At 31.9% G+C, this 25,467-nt stretch overlaps 1 long non-coding RNA gene and 1 pseudogene across 6 annotated transcripts in view; one reads left to right on the top strand and one right to left on the bottom strand.

Moving 5' to 3' along the window:
* The first annotated feature begins 411 nt into the window (after positions 1-411).
* The window catches only part of LOC142327125 (uncharacterized), an 86,805-nt gene continuing 61,749 nt past the window's right edge, over positions 412-25,467 (top strand). For 2 of the 6 annotated variants that reach the window (XR_012756928.1, XR_012756923.1), the window contains exon 1: positions 414-800. This is a non-coding gene — a long non-coding RNA (uncharacterized LOC142327125). Of the gene's footprint in view, positions 801-9,516; positions 9,541-25,467 lie in introns of those variants that run through there. The other 4 variants (XR_012756925.1, XR_012756924.1, XR_012756922.1 and 1 more) reach the window with 4 other exon arrangements.
* Positions 2,594-3,474, bottom strand: LOC142327136 (cytochrome c oxidase subunit 1-like; annotated as a pseudogene).

The raw sequence follows: 25,467 nt of genomic DNA, 5'->3' as shown, positions 1-25,467 counted from the left end.
TTTGGCATTATCTTACGTTATTATCAAAATTCATAACATCAAAAAATGAAAAAAAACAATATAAAAAAAATGCGTGACTAGTATGAGACGTTTGTCGGCACGACTGGTAGCGTTTCGGCCTTTTATCTGGAGGTCCCGGGTTCGAATCCCGGTCAGGGATGGTATTTTTACGCGCTACAAAAGTATCATTTCATCTCATCCTCGGAAGCAATACCTAAGGATGATCCTGGAGGCCAGAAAAAAAGCGAATACTTTGTTGTCAATACGAGTAAAGTAAATTAATAAAAAAAAGAACCGGTTATAACCGGTTCTTTTAATATTAGTGAATAAATACTCCATTACTATGCGAGGTACCTCTACCACACCCCTCTATTCCAAACACAACATTCTGTTCTCAAGGTTAGAAGACGCACTGTTGCCGTCCCGTACACGCATTGTGTAAGCTCAATCTTTTAAACAAATAACGAATTTTTAATACTGTATAAAATATTATGAGAGGTGAAACAGTATTGGAAATAATTTTAGAGGGCGCGATTGTTTTCATAATTTATTTTGCTGTGACTGTACAAGAGATCGGTTGTTTATTTGAACGGTCGCGTTGCTGAGATAGGACAGAGAAATTACGTGTGTGAAAACAACGAATTTAACTTAATCCAGCAGTGGTCTCGGGTTGAAAGAAAAAAAGATGGCGCGGCGTACGCTGTTCTATTTAGGCCTTCCTGCTAACGGCTACTCTGTTTAATTAATATTATGTCTTATACTTTTTTAATTTAGATTCATGATTCTCATTATTGATTGAGGTAAGTCTTTTTTACTTTAATATTATTTTAATATAACTGTTTCTAGTCATAATTCGTGTTATTATTTTTGTTTGAGTGATTTAACCGTACTTACCACGTAATGAAAACAATTTTTTGGTTAGAATACGATTTTCACCCGCTTATTTTTACAAAATAAATTATTATTCTTCAATTTTTTTATATCATATACAAACGTTTGTAATATTATTTACTATTTCTATTGTTAGCCAAATAGAATCGTGAAAGTAAACGAACAAAAATGAAACAAGTTACATGCTTGGTATATTTTAGGTTTTATTTATTTATTTTATTTACAATTTAAAACTTACATGGTCATCCGTCAGATATATCGACAGATATACTAAAGAGTTATTATTACATTATAATGTAATAACCAATTTTATGTAACAACTAAAGATATTATTAGTTTTATAATACTTATAATAGTAGTACAATTATAAAAATTAATTTTACAAAATTGGACTATATATTTAAAAACTAATGAACAAAACTATACTTAATTACAACAACGAATTACACAATTAATATCTTGTTGCAACAATTACATAAAGAAAATAAATAACTAAGCTTTAACCATTCAACAATACATTATTTATTGATTTACAATAATTATCAACATTAAAATAATAACTATAATCATGTTATAATTGTCTGGACCGCCAGTATAAATCCAACATGAATCCTGTTAGTACCTATTACTTTATAATTAATGCCCACTCAATGAGAAGTTTTTTTAAATCCTTTTTTTTCATTTTTACATTATTGATGTGATTCAGTAAAGAATTAAGTAATGCAGGAACAATGTACTTCTTTAATCGTTTACCATAGGTATTATTATATCTATCTGTGATAAAGCTCATTGCTCTCAAATTGTATCCACTTTCTACATTTACCCTGTATTCACTGTTGTAAAAGTTGTTAAAAATAATTAAGAATTTAAATAGACCTCTAACTGACAGAAACCTTGTAAGATTATTTAAATTAGTGTCATAGTTGTTATCAGAATCATAAAGAGCAATCAATTATTCGGTTTAATTCTGGCTCTATTTATTATGTTAAATTTTATTCATGATGATATTTCTAAGGAAATTACTTTTTAATTTATTAATGAATTTTAAGTTCATGGCAATTTTCTGCCACTCTTAGAATGGCTTAGATACTAGTGGTAATTCATTAAATGAGTGTTCGGGGGGTGGTGTAATTGAAAATCATTCAATTGAGGATGATTTATTGTTTTTGAAAATTGTAATTCGTTTAAATGCTATAGCTTCTCATATAATAAATATGAATATTATAATTCTGATTATTGAAATTAATGATCCTATGGATGAAATTATGTTTCATGTCATGTAGTTATCTGGATAATCAGAGTATCGTCGTGGCATTCCTGCTAAACCTAAAAAGTGTTGTGGGAAGAATGTTACGTTTACTCCTAAAAATATGGTTGAAAATTGAATTTTTAATCATTTTTTATTTATTCTTATACCTGTTATTAGTGGGAATCAGTGGATGATTCTTGCTATAATGGCGAATACTGCTCCTATTGATAATACATAATGAAAGTGGGCTACAACATAGTATGTATCGTGTAAAATTACGTCATTTGAAGAGTTAGCTAGAATTACTCCTGTTAATCCTCCAATAGTGAATAGAAATACAAATCCTATAGATCAAATGATTTGGGGTGATTTTTTTTTGTTATTCCTTGTATTGTGGCCATTCATCTGAAGATTTTAATTCCTGTTGGTACTGCAATAATTACGGTTGCAGAGGTGAAGTATGCTTGTGTGTCAATATCTATACCTACAGTAAATATGTGGTGTGCTCATACAATAAATCCTAAAATACCAATTGCTAATATCGCATAAATTATTCCTAGATGGCCGAATGTTATTATTTTTCCTCTTTCGTTAGTAATAATGTGGGAGATTAATCCGAATCCTGGAAGGATTAAAATATATACTTCTGGATGTCCAAAGAATCAGAATAAGTGTTGATATAGGATTGGGTCTCCACCTCCTGTGGGGTCAAAAAATGAGGTATTAAAGTTTCGGTCTGTTAGTAGTATTGTGATTGCTCCAGCTAGTACTGGTAATGATACTAGTAGTAGAACTGCTGTAATTAGGACTGATCAACAGAAAAGGGGTATTTTTTCTATAGTTATTCCTTTTGGTCGTATATTTATTGTTGTTGAAATAAAATTAATCGCTCCTATAATTGATCTTAATCCTGCGATGTGAAGAGAAAAAATAGTTAAGTCTACTGAAGGTCCTGAATGTGCGATTTGGGCTGAGAGAGGAGGGTAAACAGTTCATCCTGTTCCTGATCCTGAGCCCACAATTGATCTTGCAATTAAAAGTGTAATTGATGGTGGTAATAATCAAAATCTTATGTTATTTATTCGTGGAAATGCCATGTCTGGTGCACCAATTATTATAGAGACTAGTCAGTTTCCAAATCCTCCAATTATGATTGGTATTACCATAAAGAAAATTATAATGAATGCGTGTGATGTTACGATGGTGTTATAAATTTGATCATTTTTAATTATTGATCCTGGTTGTATTAATTCTAATCGAATAATTATTCTTCTTATTGTTCCAAGTAATCTAGCTCAGAGCCCAAAAATAAAGTAGAGAGTTCCGATATCTTTGTGATTTGTTGAAAATATTCATTTATTCATTGATAATGGGATGGCTGATTTAGGTGATAGATTGTAAATTTATTTAAGGTTTTAAACCTCTCATTATTTGTCTTGTATTCAATTATGATTCTATATTGCAAATATAGAGGTGCGTTACTTGCTAAGGCTTATTTATAATAATAATTTTAACTTTGAAGGTTAATAGTTTTTTCTAACTTAAATCCTTCTTTTTAGTTTAATTTAAAAATTATTATTATTGGAATTCCTATATAAATTTAAGATAATTGGTATAATTGATTCTTTTTTTATTATTTTTTTTATTTTTTATTTATTTGATTTGGTTATTGTAGGGATTATTATATTTAAGTATATGAATGTTGACATAATTTATGAAATTAATATAATTAGTGGAATTATTGGTGCTATACAAATTGTTGATTTTATAATTATTCATTTTATTAAAAATCCTGTAGTTTGAGGTATACCTCTTATTGATAATGATGAAATTATTAGGGATGTTTTTGTTAAGTTTGTTTGAGTATTAATTTGGTTTATAAAATTGATGTTATTTTTCTTGAATGTGTTTATCATGGTTAAGTTGATTGTGGTATACATAATTAATAGAAGAGTAAATTGTTGTTTTGAAATTATTAATGAAAAGATTATTACTGGTGAATTTGAAATTGATGAATATGCTATTAATTTTTTTAGTGATGTTTGTTTTCTTCCTGAGATTGGTGCTATGATTATCGATATAATTATTGATGTTATTATTAATTTAATTCTGGTTATTTGGGTTGCAATAATTGTAGGAATGATTTTTTGTATAGTTATCATTATTATGCATATCTCTCATCTTATTATTTGTATGATTCTTGGTACTCATAGGTGGAATGGGATTATACCTATTTTTATTAAAATTCTTTCATTAATGGGGCAGTTAATGATAGCATTAATAATTATTGAGGTTATTATAATTGATGATGATATTCTTTGAATAATTAAATATTTTATAGATTGTTCATTTATTTTATTTATTTTTTTTAAAAGGGGTAGAAAAGAAATTAAATTGATTTCTATAGATATTCATGAGAATATTATTCTGTTTGAGGATATTGTTATAATAATTCTTACGGTTATTGTTGTGATAAATATTATTTTTGATAAATTTATTTTAATTAAAAAGAGAATTTATTCATCGATGGGGTATGAACCCATAAGCTTAATTTAGCTTATCTTTTTGTAAAAGGATGTGTGATGCATTAAGAATTTTGATTTCTTTAGTTTCAGTTTAATTCTGGATTAATTCTGGACCCTATTTTGTATTAAATTTATTTTATTTATGAGATAGTCTGCGGATGATCCCCATGCTGTCAAGCCGTATCGAATAACAGATTCAAACAAGGATGAATAGAGTAAGCGTTTACAGTGAATTGGTAATAGAGGTGAGATGTGGTGGAATTTCATAGCAACCGCTCTTAAATTTTTACATATATGTTTTATATGGTGATCCCATCTAAAAAAAAGAGTCAAAATGTACACCCAAATATTTGTATTTGTCAGCATTCTGGAGATGTTCACAATTACAATTTATGTGGTAATTTTTTATACAGTCACATGTATGACAAATAATTTTTATCGGTCTTTGGGATCGAAGATAAGGAGATCTTACATGTAAAACAGCAGTTTTTTTAGCGTTAATAATTAGGCCTTTGTCATGAAGCCACTTTAATAGATTATTAAAAACTCTGCTTCTTCCAATCGCTTATGTCCAAATGCTAAAACACTATCATCAGCGTATTGCAACAGACATGAATTAGAGATCGTGCTAGACATATCATTAACGTACAGATTAAAAAGTGTTGGGCCCAAGATAGACCCTTGAGGCACGCCACTATCCGTTTCGTATCTATCACTATATTTATCTTTAATTTTAACAATAAGTTTTCTGTTACATAAATAGTTTTGTAGCATATTATTAAAAGGGCCATTAAACCCTAGCTTATTTAGGGCATCTAGAAGTTTATGATGGTCTAACGTATCAAAAGCTTTACGAAAATCTAAAAAAAGTAAGATTACACGGTTACATTTATTTAAGTTAATATTGACAAAATCAGATAAATCATTTATAGCATCGTTAGTCCCAATCCCCTTTCTGAAACCGTATTGAGTTTCATTGATTAATTTGTTATCATCAAGGTATTTAGTAACATGCATAGAGACATACCGTTCAAAAACTTTTTCGATACATGACAGTATAGAAATTGGCCGATAATTATTTAAATCTTTAAAAGAACCGGCTTTATAGATAGCTCTAACAATAGATATCTTCAGTAGATCAGGAACCCTCCTTGATTTAATTATATTGTTTACTATAATTGAAATTAAAGGGCTGACTTTATTAACGACATATTTCAAATCTTTGATCCGTATGCCATCTACACCTGGCGATTTTTTATCATTCATAGATGAAATTATATTTTCTATTTGTTTAGGATAACTTAAAGGTAAATGAAAAGACACAAGCTGCATGCAATTGCCACCCGTGAATTTCAAGAACTTATGTATACAATTATGTTTAATATCATCTACTGAAGTTACAAAGTGTTTACCTATAATGTCTGCAGCGACCTTACCCGCGTTATTAGATTTACCGCTTACATATTTAATTATAGTATCGTCTAAGTTACGCTTAGAGTGTAACCCCATCAAAGAGTTAAGTAGTTTCCAGTTACCCTTAATATCATTCTTTTTAAAATTTTTAAATTTATCATTAAAATACTTCTCCTTCGCTTTTTGTGTTTCAATATTAATTTTATTTCTATATAATATGTAATCTTTTCGAATTTCCAGGTTAGCTGGTGCTTTTTTCCATTTTTTGAACAGTTTGTCTCTATTTTATTTAGAATGTCATCCATGGTTTTTTTCTATTTTGAATTTTAATCCTGTCAGTATTTCTGCGAACTAAAGAACTGTTATACACAGAATTAATTATACCAACGAATTTCTCATATGCAGATGGATTATTATCAATCTTATTACCTAAGGTGTCATAATTTATGCTATCTAACTTATATCTAATTAAGGCATTATCTAAGTAAAATGAACCAAGACTGTCATCCATCGATCGTCGGGATGAATTCTTGTACAACAGATCTGCTATTGTCACATAGCGACCAGAAATTTTAGTTTCAATTACTCCAGAAAAAACGTAATCAGGAAAGCCTCTAATAAAAATGTGATCTATACAAGATCTAACAATTACCCCATCTCTTATTTCCTCCCTCGTTATATCAGATATGCAACACATGAATCCCGTTGTATGTAATAAGGTTTGATAGTAACTAACTACAGTATTTTCCTTAGTAAGATCAATGTTCATATCTCCGATTAAGACCGCATTATTATTATTACAATTATGAAGAATATTTTCAAGATCATGTAAAAATTCATGAACATTTAAATCTGGCGGTCTGTAAAAGCATATTATCGTAAAATCATCGGTCTAAACACCCAATTTCACTGAAACCTGAATGCATATTAGTTCACAACTTGAGACAGTCAAATCCAACATTATTCTTTCAGCACTGAGTGTGCTACGACAAAGAATTAAAATACCACCACCAGACCTAATATTCTGGACACAGTGATAGGAGTCATAGCCATTAATCTGATAAAAATTAATTAAACTTATTTCATTATCCGTAATGTTTATCATTATCCATCGTTTCCTGAAGAAAGAGGACATTAATTAGTTGCATTTTTTCTTATGATTGTGATAAATTTTAACCGTCTGTGGTGTAGATGGCACTAATAAGAACTTCTATCTCTCTCTGATAGTAATGGTGCTGGGTATATATAACCTTACCTGTTGTGAAAGAAATGAAAATATCATTTGTACTACTGAACACCATTTACATTTCAGTAAGTTAGTATATTGTTAGGCAAAAACGTGTACTATTTAGCTAAATGAAGTGTGTAACGGAAAACGACTTCATTCCTCATTCTCGTTAGCAATTCGGTAGACGTAAATTAATAACAAAGCCTTTTCGGACATGTGTTTGTATTAACTTTTTCCCCTATATTAAGCTCTAGAATCAGTTTTCAAATTATGTACTTTTCCTCCTGAATTATTCTGTATATATATATATATATATATATATATATATATATATATATAGAGAGAGAGAGAGAGAGAGAGAGAGAGAAAGATTACATTTTATAAAATTATTATTTTTTTAATATTTTCTATAATTTATTATAAGATATTTTCTCAATTAAAAGTTGTATATTAACATTACAAATTCGATGCGGTGATGAACGTTTAAAAAAATTTAGATGGGATTACTTTCCCTTCAAAGTGAAAAATAATTTTTGTTACTTTATGAAATAATTTTATTTCATAGAATCAGTTGATAGTACATAAAAAATATAATAAAAATTAGAATTAAGTTTGATTTGGTATATTTATTTCTTTAATTGTTTTCTTATAATATTTAAGAGAATTATATAATAAGGAATAAATATGCCGGAGGTTGGACATTTTTCAGTCTTCTTGAGAAGTTAGGTCTTATAAATAAATTATTCCTACAATACTTCTTCTTCGGTAACAAATTAAATGATTTCTCTTTTTCTATCAACACCAACACACACCCACGCGCGCGCGCCACTCCCCCTCACTCGATTTCTCTTACTCATTCACACACACACTGTTTCACTTCCCCTCACTTACTCACACGTGCGCGCGCGGTTAGACAATTCTCGCGCCCTCTGAGGAACTTCTTCGCTACTAACTCGTGCCTTTCACGCTGCAATGTAAATCATATTTTTATAACTAATTACACGAGTCTATTATAATATAATTTATATATTAAATTATAAATGCCGATCGTATGTGAGATTCAAACTCGGGAACTTTCGGACGAAATGTAGTTATTCGACGTCGATAAACGGTTTACTTGATGCGTGTTCATCAAGTATAACGTTATATATTTTGTTCTTATAAATATAAAATAATTACACAAATGTTGGTTGTTTATTACATCTAAGGCAACATTATTTCATTTATCTGGCCGTTTGTTATTTTTATTATTATAAAGTTAAATATAATCAGAGTTAATTAAACGTTTTGAGTAACTGTTTTATTCTTAAACGCAATTTTATTTTATAAATATGTTTCTAAATTCTATCATATAAAAAACTAAGACTGTTGTGAGACTAGTAAGTGCGTAATAATCTGTAAAAATAGGCACATTGACAAGATGTCTACATCTTGTTAATTTTTTCTTTAAACCATAAGACTTCGCAACTGTTAATATACGTTTGGATTTATACTTTTTATGACTAACTGTTATTTATAAAGTAACATCGATCATATAGTTGTTAGTACGTCGGCTTCTAAATCTACCGGTCTCGGGTTTGATTCTGGGTAATAATTTGGCTTTTTTAAATATCTCATTAATTTCATTTCATCTCATCTCCGGTCGGTAAAATAAGTGTGCAGGTTATTACGATGTCGTATGGAAATAAAACTAGAAAAATCTGATCTGTTACGTAATATTAAAATTTTTGAATAAATTATCTAAAAAAACGGATTAACTTTATTCGAATCGTTTTAATATACGTATTAAAACTGAAGGAAATTTGTTATTTTAAATAAAATGTAATAAATATAAAATAACTGCGCTATTATAAATTTCCTAGATGTATCCGGGTATCGAATCTGGAACTTTTAGTCTAGCAGGTAAAGTAGCTACCTCTCTAATAGCATGGAAATCATGTTACATCTAAAAAAGATTAATGCAATTTTTTTTTTTTTAATTTCTTATTTGATATTTAAAAAAATATAGTAACACTTAATAATAAAATTATATGTGCGCGCGCGTGTGGGTCGTATTTACATTTACTATATATTGAACTTGATTACGTATATAACAAGTAAAAATCTCGTTATAACCCCTTTGTGTACGGTAGGCTGTTACCTAGGAACGCAAGGAAACTAGTTGAAAAGTGCATCGATGTCAACGGTGGAATTTTCAAACATATATTTTAAATTTAAAAAAAATATAAACCACAGTGAGTATTTTTGTTTTAAAGTAAATTAAAACTATTATTTTAATTTTTCAAATGTTAAACATATTTTACTAAATAAAAAAAGAAAACGGTTGTTTTTACTTTTATAAATCCTTACAGTTTTTTTTCCATAGAGTATATTACAACGATTTTTTTCAGAATTAAACTCTCTACAAGTTTGTTTAACAAAGTTATTCTACTTCAAACCTAAAAAAACGTGATTTTCGTTACTGAACTTTTCTGTTCTACGCTGGATATCGTGAAAATAAGGGATGATAGTTCTGGGTTTTTTATTATTCTATTTTTCAGATCAAAAAACAATTAAAGAAAATGTTTACCCCTTATATAACGCCTTAAAATTTCAGTGTGACTTATTTCACCGGGAAACTGAAATCCGAGCGAAATCTATGCTAGCCGTAACTTTACAAAGAAGCGTTTTCGGACGTATGTTAGTAAGTGAACTTTTTCCTTTATCTCAAAATCTAGAATAGGTTACCAAATTATTTCTCTTTCCTCCTAAATCACTCTGTATTTACGATAAATAAAATAGAACTGATATTTAGAACGTTTATTTAACGTTCCATTTCGGACAAACCTCAAATCAGGTGACTTTATTATTAATATAAAAGTACACATTGAAACAATCGCACGCGCGCGCGCATAGAAATTTGATATCAAATTTTTTTTTTTTTTTTTTGTCTTCAGTCATTTGACTGGTTTGATGCAGCTCTCCAAGATTCCCTATCTAGTGCTAGTCGTTTCATTTCAGTATACCCTCTACATCCTACATCCCCAACAATTTGTTTTACATACTCCAAACGTGGCCTGCCTACACAATTTTTCCCTTCTACCTGTCCTTCCAATATTAAAGCGACTATTCCAGGATGCCTTAGTATGTGGCCTATAAGTCTGTCTCTTCTTTTAACTATATTTTTCCAAACGCTTCTTTCTTCATCTATTTGCCGCAATACCTCTTCATTTGTCACTTTATCCACCCATCTGATTTTTAACATTCTCCTATAGCACCACATTTCAAAACCTTCTAACCTTTTCTTCTCAGATACTCCGATCGTCCAAGTTTCACTTCCATATAAAGCGACACTCCAAACATACACTTTCAAAAATCTTTTCCTGACATTTAAATTAATTTTTGATGTAAACAAATTATATTTCTTACTGAAGGCTCGTTTAGCTTGTGCTATTCGGCATTTTATATCGCTCCTGCTTCGTCCATCTTTAGTAATTCTACTTTCCAAATAACAAAATTCTTCTACCTCCATAATCTTTTCTCCTCCTATTTTCACATTCAGCGGTCCATCTTTGTTATTTCTACTACATTTCATTACTTTTGTTTTGTTCTTGTTTATTTTCATGCGATAGTTCTTGCGTAGGACTTTATCTATGCCGTTCATTGTTTCTTCTAAATCCTTTTTACTCTCGGATAGAATTACTATATCATCAGCAAATCGTAGCATCTTTATCTTTTCAACTTGTACTGTTACTCCGAATCTAAATCGTTCTTTAACATCATTAACTGCTAGTTCCATGTAAAGATTAAAAAGTAACGGAGATAGGGAACATCCTTGTCGGACTCCCTTTCTTATTAGGGCTTCTTTCTTATGTTCTTCAATTGTTATTGTTGCTGTTTGGTTCCTGTACATGTTAGCAATTGTTCTTCTATCTCTGTATTTGAACCCTAATTTTTTTTAAATGCTGAACATTTTATTCCAGTCTGAGTTATCGAAAGCCTTTTCTAGGTCTATAAACGCCAAGTATGTCGGTTTGTTTTTCTTTAATCTTCCTTCTACTATTAATCTGAGGCCTAAAATTGCTTCCCTTGTCCCTATACTTTTCCTGAAACCAAATTGGTCTTCTCCTAACACTTCCTCCACTCTCCTCTCAATTCTTCTGTATAGAATTCTAGTTAAGATTTTTGATGCATGACTAGTTAAACTAATTGTTCTGTATTCTTCACATTTATCTGCCCCTGCTTTCTTTGGTATCATAACTATAACACTTTTTTTGAAGTCTGACGGAAATTCCCCTTTTTCATAAATATTACACACCAGTTTGTATAATCTATCAATCGCTTCCTCACCTGCACTGCGCAGTAATTCTACAGGTATTCCGTCTATTCCAGGAGCCTTTCTGCCATTTAAATCTTTTAATGCTCTCTTAAATTCAGATCTCAGTATTGTTTCTCCCATTTCATCCTCCTCATATCAAATATCGGTAAATATTTAAAATTAAATAAATAAAACGAATGAAGATTGTAACAACGGAAAAAGATGCGAAAAGTCAAGATCCGGCGAAAATCGCATATGCCCAAATTGGACAGATTACGATACTTTTTCCTTCTAGAGCTACAGCTCTATTATAGCGTTATTTAGACGGGAAAGTAAAAGAATCGCTCAAGATTTTCCTGGATAGATCAAGGGAAATCATGATAAATACATAACCGTGATAAATTCATGACAATGAGTGTCACAAAATATTTAATTAAATTAAAAAAAAAAAATTAAAATCAGTTAAAAATTGTATTAATACTAAAAAAAAAACACAACCTCAGGCGATTTAGTACAATCAGCATCGAATTGTATTTACTATATATAACCTATCGGCAAAATGTTCCGTTGAATCGCTTAAAACTTTACTTTAATATTTACTGTAGAGATATCCTTCGTAAGTTAGATCCACGTGTGGATGTCTGTTGCGTATGGAAAAATTATGCAAACCATAGAGTGTTTATATAAGAACTGTTTGATTTCAAGTACGATTTAAACGGCATTATATTTAAGGTAGTATAACTTACTTACTGTACATTAGTGTCTACTCTTAACGGGTAGATTCTGCAGTTTTTCTTGGTGTACTTCGATATATGTACCATTCGTTGCTCTGCAAATATCCAGACTGTAATCCGGCTCTTCTCACGTACTAGTCAGGATGTCGAGTGTAATGTATACTACCGTCGCATTGCAACAACCCTCTTCTGTAGATGGTTGATGTCGCGGATTTTCTCCGAATAATGATTTTTACGTGCCCTCCCAAAAATAAATCTAATGGTGGGGGGGGGGGTTTAGGTTCCTTGGTGGCCGTGCGATCAGCCCTGCTCTTCCAATTCCGCTTGTTTTGAAACCGATGTATAATGCAGCACGGACACGGTTGCTGTAATACCGCAGAGCGCCATCTAGCCGATAGAAAATTAATCCGTTTTACTTCCTTGTACGAAGTAAAGGAAGTAAAAAGTATTTGAGCTAAATTTCAAATTTTAGTGGTTAATGGGTTCACATAAATTCGGTATTAAAGCAGGTAATGAAAAAAAAAATTACAAAATGTAAAATTATAAATAAATATTCATTTTTATTATTTTAGTTGAGAATAAAGATATCAAAGATTAAATTCCACGGAAAACTAAATGAACTGTTCCGGCATTTGCCCTCTTGTATCAAGGGAAACCGTGGCAAAACCTTGATAAGAACAGCCTTCTTCTTCTTCTTTTTCCTGTTTAGCCTCCGGTAACTACTGTTTAGATAATTCTTCAGAGGATGAATGAGGATGATATGTATGAGTGTAAATGAAGTGTTTAGTTTTGTACATTCTCAGTTCGACCATTCCTGAGATGTGTGGTTAATTTAAACCCAACCACCAAAGAACACCGGTATCCATGATCTAGTATTCAAATCCATGTAAAAATATCTGGCTTTACTAGGACTTGAACGCTGTAACTGATAAGAACAGCCTAACAATGTTTATGTCTACGATACATTATCAGATTTACAGGCTTATAACATAGTAGAAACGACTTATATATTACGATAATATTACAATTTTAATTATAATAAATCCTTATGATTTATAAATTTCTTCCATATCTGATGATATCAATCCTTTTTCCCTGCAAAAATAAATAAAAATTATATAATAATAACAACAATCTACAATCTCTTATCGATAAAATATATCGAAAGGTTTTTACCTGTTACATCCTTCTTTAGGAGAATATAAAAAGAGTGGAGTGAAAAAACCACATTATGTATCACGGTGGTTCATTACAAGTAATGAGTATATTACTTCAATTCTAACGATCGATTATGAATACATTTTTGATAAAATATTAAAAAAGTCTTATATAATATAAGGAAAATTACAATGAATGTAATCGATATGTGGCTTAACAGAATAAAAGTTCTTTGAACAATGAACTCAAACATAGAAATTTACAATTATGTAATCTATTCTGATCGGTTCCAGATAAAAATCTAAACAGTATTTTGATCCTGTGTACTGATATTTATCATATATATATTATTATTATTATTATTATTATTATTATGCTTTTACGGCCAACATGGGACCACTTAAGTCAATTTTAGTTGGATCTTTTCTGAGAAAAGCGTGTTATTTTACTCTTTCGAGCTGCCCAGTATTTCTTCATCCGTTCAGATCTTGCTTTCTTTTCTTCATCCGTAAACACCCTCTTCGTTGTATTTTGTCTTTTGTTTAAATCTAATGCTTTTATCTTTTAGCTTTGTAATTTTTCCAGTTTTATTCTGTAGGTCGGTCAGGGAAATTCCCAATTCTTTCATATCTTCTCTAATTTCTTTGATCCATCCTACTTCTAGCTTTTGGAACCGGAGCTTTTCAATGATATTTCTTGACAGTCTTGTTTGCGGTGTCCTTATGAGATGACCGAAGAAAGAGATTCTTTTTTTCCGAATAGTATCAGTAACAGGCTCTATTTCTCGATACACCACCTCATTTGGCACAACCCACCATCGGCCTTCTTTTTGGTGTTTTTTATCGATACACGTTCTGACAATTCTCCTCTCTATTTTCAGAATTTTTTCGATTCGGTTTTTCTGAGTGATTTTGAAAAGGGTCTCGCTTCCGTAGGTGACTACTGGCTGTACTACAGTTTTATAATGTTTAAGTTTTGTTTTAGCAGAAAGGCATTTTTTGTTATATGTTGACCGAGTTAATTTTTGGGATTTAATCATTTTATTTGTCCTGTTTTGCCATGTCACTTTTTCATTTAAATTATAAGTTATTATTTCCCCTAGATATTTAAATCGTTTTACTATTTTAATTTTCTGATCGTTTACCGTTATGTGCTCTATTACCAGAGGATCTATGGCCATTAGATCATATATATATATATATATATATATATATATATATGTATTTCTGGGTTTTGCAACAAAAAAAAAACACATCAGTTATTTTCCAGTTATAAATAAATCAAAAAATTATTGTGCTTTAATGAGCAAATATCGTTTACTATGCTTAATTTACAAAATGTATGAACAGAATATTGCCTTTCATACGAGTGACGTAAACAAACAAATCGTTTTCAACTCTAGATGACGGAGATTAAAATTTAATGAATCGATTTTTATTTTTTAACTAATTTTTCTTCTGCTACCTCTTTAGGCTACCTAATGATGGCATAGAGACCTGCAGTCTGGTCTTTGGAACTGTTGCTAATTGTAATCTTAGTTAGCAGTCAATTTACTGTTAAAGCTAAATATTTAAAACTTATATTTAGGTATAAAATAGATAATAGCGTAGATAGGGCTATTAGTCCCTTAGTCAAATGTATGTAGAGTACTCTTGCATCGATTTAAAATACCAAATTTGGCCTTATAATTGGTAAAATAAAATAAAGTTAAACGAAGTCAGGGACGGACTCCCCTTTTATGACTAGACTAATTTACTGTAACAACTCATCTTTTAGCTGCGCGATTACAATTGCGGTCGATGTCTATACACCGTTATGGTCACAAGCAAGAATTTAGCCATCGAAAGTATCTACCTTCACAAAAAATAGACTTGTTGGCTGTAGTTGAATGAATCGACAGATTCTTGTACATTCAATCCACCAGTATGGCTTAAACCATAAGGGCTCACCGTTAATGACAGATCATTTTTTTTCCTCTTGGCTTTGAAGTTTCAAGATGTTACTTTAGCATCCAAGAAAGTTTATTTAAATGAGTTAATTAAATCTTGTATTCTGATGAGTAAATAATAATAATAATATATTATATACTTTATATACATCGCATCTCTTTTCCGTTAGATTCCAAAATGTGTGTTATAGTTATGATACCGAAGAAAGCAGGAGCAGATAAACGTGAAGAATACAGTAAAATTAGCTTAACTAGTCATGCATCAAAAATCTTAACTACAATTCCGTGCATAAGAATTGAAAGGACAGTGGAAGAAGTGTTAGGAGAAGACCAGTTTGGTTTCAGGAAAAGTATAGGGACAAGGGAAGCAATTTTAGCATACAGATTAACAGTAGAAGGAAGATTAAAGAAAAACAAACCTGCATACGTGGCATTTATAGACTTGGAAAACGCATTTGATAACGTAAACTGGAATAAAATGTTCTGCATTTTAAAAAATTTAGGTTTTAATTACAGAGATAGAAGAACAATTGCTAACATTTATAGGAACCAAACAGCAACAATAACAATTGAAGAACATAAGAAAGAAGCCGTAATAAAAAAGGGAGTTCGACAAGGATGTTCCCTATTCCTGTTACGTTTTAATATTTACATGGAACTAGCAGTTAATGATGTTAAAGAACAATTTAGATTCGGAGTAACAGTACAAGGTGAAAAGATAAAGATGCTACGATTTGCCGATGATATAGTAATTCTAGCCGAGAGTAAAAAGGATTTAGAAGAAACAATGAACGGCATAGATGAAGTCCTACGCAAGAACTATCGCATGAAAATAAACAAGAACAAAACAAAAGTAATGAAATGTAGTAGAAATAACAAAGATGGACCGCTGAATATAAAAATAGGAAGAGTAAAGATTATGGAGGTAGAAGAATTTTGTTATCTGGAAAGTAGAATTACTAAAGATGGACGAAGCAGGAGCGATATAAAATGCCGAATAGCACAAGCTAAACGAGCCTTCAGTAAGAAATGTAAGTTGTTTACATCAAAAATTAATTTCAACGTCAGGAAAAGATTTTTGAATCTTTTCCTTATGTTTGGAGCATAGCTTTATATGGAAGTGAAACTTGGAAGATCGGAGTATCTGAAAAGAAAAGATTAAAAGCTTTTGAAATGCGGTGCTATAAGAGAATGTTAAAAATCAGATGGGTGGATAAGTGACAAATGAAAAGGTTTTGCGACAAATTGATGAAGAAAGAAGCATTTGGAAAAATTTAATTAAAAGAAGAGACATATATATATATATAAATATATATATAATTTTTTATGACCACATAATAAGAACATTTTGGTCAGCCATTATCAAAGTCTCTTTGATGGGATTGTGTTTGAGCCTTGCGTTCCTGCCAGTACTTTTTAATAAGTTCTGTTCTTTGTGCCCTTTCTAGTGTTAAAAATGTTCGTGTTGTATGTTTTTCTGGCGAGTGTGAAGCAGGCGTCTTTGTTTTTGATTTTCTTGTTTAATTTTATCTTAATGTGGTGTCTTCTGGTGTAAGACAGTTTCCTTAAGAACCTCTCTTATTCCCTTATTCCTCCAATCCACCTGCATCCTGTTATGGTGTTTTTCTAGTAGAGATTGTACTATACTAGCTGTCTCAGAAGACTTGAATCTTCTGATTCAAGAAGATTACTACAGTTAAATTTTGGAGTAATAAATTGTAAAGTAATGATACATAAAAAAATTAGCAAAATTTCTCATAACTTCTCATTTGTTAAAAATAAATATTTTGTTAATAGTCTTATGATTCAGGCCATTTAAAAATATTCTGCTGTTGCTTGCTGTAAGGTATTTCTATGCAATTTATTCAACTTCCACAATAAAAATATATAAATGACATTGAGTATTTATCGTTTTCCATAATTTATTTTAGTGTTCTATTATAATGTTAGTTAATAATAATATACTGAATGTTCAAAAATTTGAACGTATTGAGAATTCAAATTATCTATGTCCTGATTTGTTTGATTTATTAACTGTACATAATTTTTTGTTTTTAATTAAACATTAATGTCTTTTTTCTTTTTCGAAAGTATTATGTATTATTTTTAAATTTATCTATTAGGTTAAATCGATTACATTTATTATCAAATTATTGAATTTGTAACAAATTTATTGAAAATAATGAACGGTATAATAAAAAATAATGTTAATTCCTGAATTTAAATATTATAAAATTCGTTTACAAACATAAAAAATACCTAATTATTAGTCAGAAGTGATCCATTAGTGAAAAAAAACCTTTTGGCATGCCGAAAGGTGGAGGTAGATTTCACCGGTGCTAAGTAAGGGATAAAAAAGATTTCTACCTTAAAGTTAAGAAAAACTTTAAGTTTACTTGTACTAGTTTTCCGTGTTCCAAAAAGGGGTAAGTCGGTAATTTTACTCTCTACTCAGCATCATGAGAGGCAAGTGAAGGGTGAAGGAAGTGAATACAAATCTGAAATAATACTCCGTTCCAACAAAACTAAAGGTGCCGTAGATAATGGAGATAAAATGACAAGAGAATACAGCCGTGTTAGAGGAACCAGGGGGTGGCCACTAAGACTTTTCATGGAGATGGTAGATATTTCAGCACTGAATGCATAAATTCTGTACACACAAACATTTCCTGAGTGGCAGGAAAATAATCGGAGCCGATGGAAATCTTTCATGACTGAGCTGGCATTTGTTTTTGGCAAAGGCAACATGGAGGAAAGAGCTAGAAATATCAACAGTCTTAATAAGGAAGTAAAAGACGCACTGAAAGCATGCGGTACTGAAATTCAGACAGCAGTAATCCAACCTGAAAGTTCCAAGTTACCATCACAGTGCTGTCAAGATTGCAAGAGAAATGAAGATAGTAAAACACAATTCTATTGTGTAATGTGCAAGAAACTTGTTTGTAATATATACAAAGAAGAAACTGTTATTGTGAAGCGCATGTTATGCAAAAATGTACCTGAATGAACAGTTCAAAAATGTTATTTTGAGGCAAAGCACTAGTTTACTGCAATGACAGCCAAAACGTATACATTTTTAATTTTACAGGTGTCCATTATTGAATTTCTCTTGTGAATGATATAAAATTTATTGTACTTTGCTTCTACATTCAGTTTTTAATACTTTTAATTATTTGAAAAACTGTATTTCAAAACTAAATAAAGCTATTCGTTGAAAATAACAGAATCTAAAAACAAATATTACACTAAATCACAAATTAGTACTGGGGTAGTCAAAATACTCTGTTTGGTAAAATAAAGGTGTCGAAAAGCTTGGCAATGGGAGGGTTAATTTAGACCGGGTCTAAGCCACGCCATCAGACAGGTGAAAATAAATTACGGTATGTCATATCAAAAAATCTTCTATTTGAAAAGTTATATTTTACAAACCAGAAATAAATACTAGTTAATTTGAGATATGTGCATATTTTTTATTTCAATTTATTTGAAGTTTGAAGAGATTCTATAGGAATTTTAAAAACTACAAATTCATAATTATTATATAAACATTTAGAGTCGTACATAGCTGGACGATTTCAATTAAGATAAAGATGAAAAAGAACTCTAAATCTAACAAGAATTTCCATTAAAACTAATGGCAATCTTGGACATCTCTTCGTAATGCCAGGCAGAAAAAATGACTGTACTGTTTTTACTGTACAACTATTTTACATAAAACATGAAGAGACTACTTACTTATTTTTAACGGATCACCAAGATCAAGAAGGGTTTCAAAGAAAGCTTTCTCTTTTGCAATACTATTAAAAAATTTTACTGAAAAATAAAACATTTTTTTTCTACTAAATGTAAGTAATATTGTACTTACTTATGATCGTAGAACGGTGCACTTGTCTTGTACGAGAACATATAAAATATTAAATAATTTAACTGTGTAATCTGGTGAAAATTTCATTCTCATCGTTTCAAATTCCTCCGTAAAGTTAATGAACAACAAAAGCTGAAATCATGGCAAACATAACTGTAAATAAAAAAAAAAGAAAAGTATATATTAAACCCGTTAGCATAAGAGCGACAAAAGTTAATCATTTTTTATCAGAATAAATTATATCTTAATATTGTGAAATTTAATAATAGATATCGATCACCTTAATTCATTCTTTCTGACTTCGTCAGGAAGATTATTTATTTATTTATTATTTTATTTTGTGATGATTATTTAAACATTACAAAAAAAAGTTGTACATTTGGTTTAAACAAACAGAGAATTATATTTACTCTTCCTCATAAAAAAAAAAACAAATTGTTCTCTTCACCGTAATGTTAAAAAAACATTATCATGAATTCCACTACAGAAAAATGGTTTTAATACCGTTGTTTTTTGTGCAATTCAAATAATTTCTCTCCTAGCACTCAATAAAAGTGTTACAGACTTGATTTTACATCAAATTTACTTTGATGTAAAATTTACATTTTAATAGATACACCCCCCCCCCCCCTCTTCTAAGTGGTTATATAAAATAAACAATGAAAAAATTCAAATAAAATTTAAAAAACGCAATAATGTTCAATTTAAACAAAAATTTTAACTTTTTAGACTTTTTAACCAAAATTAAATCGAAGGTCAGGGTATTTAGTAATGCAAATTTAAAGAAAACCTGATTAATGAATTATAAAGCCTAAAGTATCTTACCTAATATCTGTTTTTCTTTAGTTTTCTTCTGAATCATCCTCAGGAACAACTCTTTTCATTCCCCAACAGTAATCGGCAAGCATCTTTAGACCATTTTCCCTGGAAGGACGTTTCCATCTCTGACACATCCTAAGAAAAGTGTTCATTGTGCTTATCAGTTAAGTGGAAAAAATTTCAAACATCAATGTAAGATATTTAATTTTCTTTAGACTTATTTCTATTTGAAGTCCCTTTCTTGATTAAAATTATTTCCTCTGTTAATTTTATTTCTTCATTTTTTGTAAATCTTGTTTTTTGTAATAGTTGTCCTTACGTTTGTCCCAATTTTTATTTCATATCATTCTTTTTTCTGGTCTTTATTATCCCATTTTTTCTTTGTTTTCTGTACCTCATCGTACATTTAGACACAACTATATTGTGGTAAGAATCAGTGTCTATTCCCGGATGTAATTTACATTCCATAATTTAATTTGGAAATCTCTCCTAATAATTATAATAGTCTAGGAGATGGATTTCACAAATATATATAAAACTTCTTTTATAAATTTCAAAAAGAAATCCTCTTGACTGCCAGTTTATAGACACAGGGCGGTGTTGGGAGTCTTACACATATCACCAGTGGCAGCGACCCAATGGCCCCTAACCACCTCCATGTGTAGGCTATCCCTATCCTGTCCACCATGCGTGCTTTGGCAGAACACATTATTCACGATAATGTAGCCTCCGTTCACAGTGGAACTTCTTCCATTCTACATCTATTCACTTGTAAAGCGACCGGTCTAGTAGGGGTCCGGGGTTCGATCTACGGCACCACAATAAGAGGAGGAGGTCGCTGTCTAGATACAATGTCAGCAACACTATAGATCAGGTCATTGTCGGCCCCAATCCGATGGGTTGGAGAGTCCTGCCCACCTTGACAGTAGTGACAACCCCAAGGGAGCCCTCAACCACTTCCTTGTACAGGCTGTCCCCTCACAATCCGTCATATGAAGGCTAGCCCTCGTACCATAATTCCTGTGCCATCTTGGTTTTGAGGATACCTTCGACCAAGGCAGCCACTTTTCACCATGATATTTCGCCGGTCAACATCATCTTCAGCAAATTATCTTCGTCAAGCCTACCAACAGCAGCGAAGCACCAGCTTCTCTTGCTATCACAAGTTTATACTTAGTTAAAAATTCTGAAGTTGCAGTTCTTTAAGTTTTTAATCTTTCTTTCTTTTCCTGTTTAGCCTCCGGTAACTACCGTTTAGATAATTCTTCAGAGGCTGAATGAGGATGATATGTATGAGTGTAAATGAAGTGTAGTCTTGTACATTCTCAGTTCGACCATTCCTGAGATGTGTGGTTAATTGAAACCCAACCACCAAAGAACACCAGTATCCACGATCTAGTATTCAAATCCGTGTAAAAATAACTGGCTTTACTAGGACTTGAACGCTGTTACTCTCGACTCCCAAATCAGCTGATTTGGGAAGACACGTTAACCACTAGACCAACCCGGTGGGTTAAGTTTTTAATCTAGCTCATACTATCTTGACTATTCTTCCTTCGCTTTATTATAAAATTAATACATGTAATAAACCTCTGTCAATTGGATAATGTTTAATTTCCCTTCGTATGTGAAATCTGATTTATTTAATTCTATTGGTAAGCTGTAATCAAATCTCACTCATGTTTTACAGTGGTATTTCAACGTACATTTGAATGAAGTTTTGCATTTTATTGTACGATCAAATGAAAATTATTCTTTTGATTCATTTTTGTCTAAAAATCAACTCCAAGGTGGTGTTTGATGCCTGCAGGGTAATTAGACAGTTAGATAGAGTCTGAAGGTAAGCCGAGAGCAAGTCTGGTTCTAGCAGAGAATACCAGGTCTGAGGTATTGCTTGGTGATGGGATAGAGATGAATGAGCAGTGTAGTTTTGTCACGGTTATAAATTCCACAAAGGGAGAAGACTGCAAAGCTCGAGTGTTATCGAGCGTTGCTTAAGATTAACGCGGTGACAAAGCTTTACTTGGCAATCAATGCAGTGGGTAAATGCCTTCTCAGAAGGTTGCCAAGTATGTCGCAAGGAGAGCTGATCAGAGGTACTCTTTCCGGCTGGCGGCAGATAGAGTTGCTAAGCAAACAGCTATGAGTGGAGACAAGGGTAGTGTTCAACAAACGGATATGGTGCAAACCCAAAATAGGACTCTAGTGTGGTTAGAGCAGAGGGACATTCTTATGCGGTTTATCTTTACTAATTTTATCTTACTAATTCCATCAAAACATTTTTCTATAATTTTCTGTGTCTTCTTGAATAATTTCATTGATCTATGATTTCGCAATTATAACTGAAACTTTGATCGATCATCCATTCCCCCCATGTTAATTATCAAATCAATTTATTTTGAAACATTCAGCCAATTTTAACTTTAAATATTTTTATTAAAATTTTAGCCACTTTCGAACCGTTAAACTCACTCGTAATAATTTTCACGATTAATTACTGTATTAATTACTTAATAAGGTGGTAATAAATTTTAGGTATTTTTTAACCCTTTTAAACATTAATCTTATCACCGAATTTTTTATTCAAAAATGCACTTTCAAGTTGACTTATTGAATAATTATGATAGTTATATAAACAACAGTATTTATTATTAACAGTTTTAACTGTTTACACAGATGCTCCGAACTAATGATTTTATGATTTTGAAAGTAACACAGATTTATTTTCTTTTTTTCTTTTTGCAATTGTACTGACCGTGGATCGGACCCACTTTTGAAGCATTAGTCAGTCCCCACCCAGTGAGAGGTCGCCACCTATGCAAAACAGCCATACTGACATTATTGGCCACACAATTGCAATTAGTTGCTCAGTGCAATTTCGTACACTGAAATAATCTTACACTCCACAATATATGTGTGTGTGTGTGTGTGTGTGTGTGTGTGTGTGTGTGTGTGTGTGTGTGTGTGTAGACTACTTAACATACTCTTGAAAGTAATTTGTTACATATAAAGACCGAAAATACCCTTTTAGAGAATTGTACATAATATACTAAAAAATACTATGACAAACACATAATATGCAAAAATAAAACAATAAAATTCACAACAATACAACATAACCCCCCGACCTGAGTACTCACCTACATAATACATGATTAATAAAACACACAAAATACATACATAAATACCAAAGATGCAACATCAAGCATATACATAAAAATCAATACACTTAATACATACAGAAACTAATGTTGCCCGACTACATATATACAATACTATAAATAATAATGAAATACACAACAATAAAACACAAGCCCCGACCAAAAAAGAGCACTACATCAACTACGACCCATGCAAGGTACTCCTACTTGCTGTCCTGTGCCTCCACACACAATACAACACGCAATAGCCTCAACAATAGCAGTTTTACCCCGCCTCGCTACCTCCAAGGCAAGCATCTTAGGGACAACATTCTGACCCTTAACTTCCCAAACTCATCCACTACTGGGTGCGACATCCTAGCATAACATGTTCTGAGGAGTGAACGACCCCACAATACTGGCATAGGGGAGAAGCTCTTTTCCCACTTCATCCCAGTTAAACAGAGGCACTGTACCTTCCAGAGCTACTTGGGATTGCAGTGAAGCTACTTGAACTTCACTGCAATCCATACTCAGGTGCCCCTCCCATGCACAGTTATAACACTGCTTACGGTTGTCGACCACAACGAAAGCAGCGCTCCTTCGATGATCTATGGGAGACCCTATGGCAGATCCAGCAGATTTTAACTCTGTGTTTATCCAGCAAAGCCCCCGCAACGGCCACTGCATAAGAACGACCCTCTGCTCTAACCATTAGAGTAGTCCTACTTTGGGTTGGCACCATATCCACTCATTGAACACTACCCTTGTCTCCACCCATGGCTGTTTGCTTAGCAGCACTATCCGCCATCAGCCGGAAAGAGTACCTCAGATTGGCTCTCCTTGCGATATACTCTATAACCTTCCGAAGTCACTTACCCGTCGCATTACCATTTACAAGTCAAGCTTTGTCACCGCGTTAATCTTAAGCAATGCTCAATAACACTCAAGCTTTGCGGAGTCTTCCCTCTTGGTGGAATCTACTACCACGATGAAACTACGCCATTCATTCATTTCCATCCCATTACCAAGCAATAACTCAGGCCTGGTATTCTCTGCTAGAACCAGACTTGCTCTCGGCTTACCTTCAGACTCTTAACTGTCTAAGTACCTTGCAGGTACCAAACATCACCTTAGAGTACCCGCTACTACTATTTCCATTAAGATCCAACACATGGACCGCATCACTCCCCAGAGCACTGATGGCATTGGGTTCACTCATCCAAGTAAACGGCTCCTCCCGCCAGAATCTCTTGCACAGGACAACTACTTCCTCCTCGTTGACTCTCTCGATGAGCAACACTCTGCTGGAGCTTCAGGACAATGTCTTTAATTTCCTTCTTAGTTTTGGTGTTCTCTTTTACAAGCAGGGTCAGTTTCCTGACTGCCTTCAACACCTCAGTGTCAGATCCATACCCCATAAGATCCACCATCTTCTTCCCCAGGTGCTGACTCCCGAATTCAATTGGACCATCCTCCTTAGCAGGTGCCTCTGCAGCCTGCCTACAAATGGAAGACCTAGACGGCTTATACGTGGCCTAAAGCCGTTGTCCTGTAACATTTCACAGCAAAATATCCATCGGTCACATGCGAACAATCGTGATCATGTTGAAGAACCGGCCAATATATTCCACCTGACCTCAACTAAGAAGAAATCTATTTAGATATACTTTTAACTAAAGATGTTTCTCTACGTACTGAAAGATTCTTTATTATAATACATTATATTTCTTACTTTTATTTATAATATTTATACAAAGTGTGATGTCAATAACAAAAAATATTAATGTTTGGGTGTTTCATCTTAAGTTTTCTTTGTCTACACCATTCTTTTTTTTCTCATGGGATCATTGTTCTGCAGTACACTTCACAATCAGTAGCATATTTTATCAAATTACAAAAGAATTCTTTGATTAGTATAAATAAACTTCATAAAGAAATACTGAATTGATTGTATAAAATATTATAATCCAGTTAATTAAAATTCTGCAAAAAAAAAAAAAAATGTCTTAGTATATTATGAATTTAAAAAAAATAAATTACAGTAATAAACAATCTAAAGGCTCAATCTAAACATATAAAGGCTCCTGGAATAGATGGAATACCTGTAGAATTACTGCGCAGTGCAGGTAAGGAAGCGATTGATAGATTATACAAACTGGTGTGTAATATTTATGAAAATGGGGAATTTCCATCAGAC

This window comes from Lycorma delicatula, chromosome 6 (assembly GCF_047948215.1).
Source record: "Lycorma delicatula isolate Av1 chromosome 6, ASM4794821v1, whole genome shotgun sequence".
Classification (NCBI taxonomy): Eukaryota; Metazoa; Arthropoda; class Insecta; order Hemiptera; family Fulgoridae; genus Lycorma; species Lycorma delicatula.
Note: the sequence above shows the minus strand (reverse complement) of the source record. Positions and strands in the feature narration are given on the sequence as shown.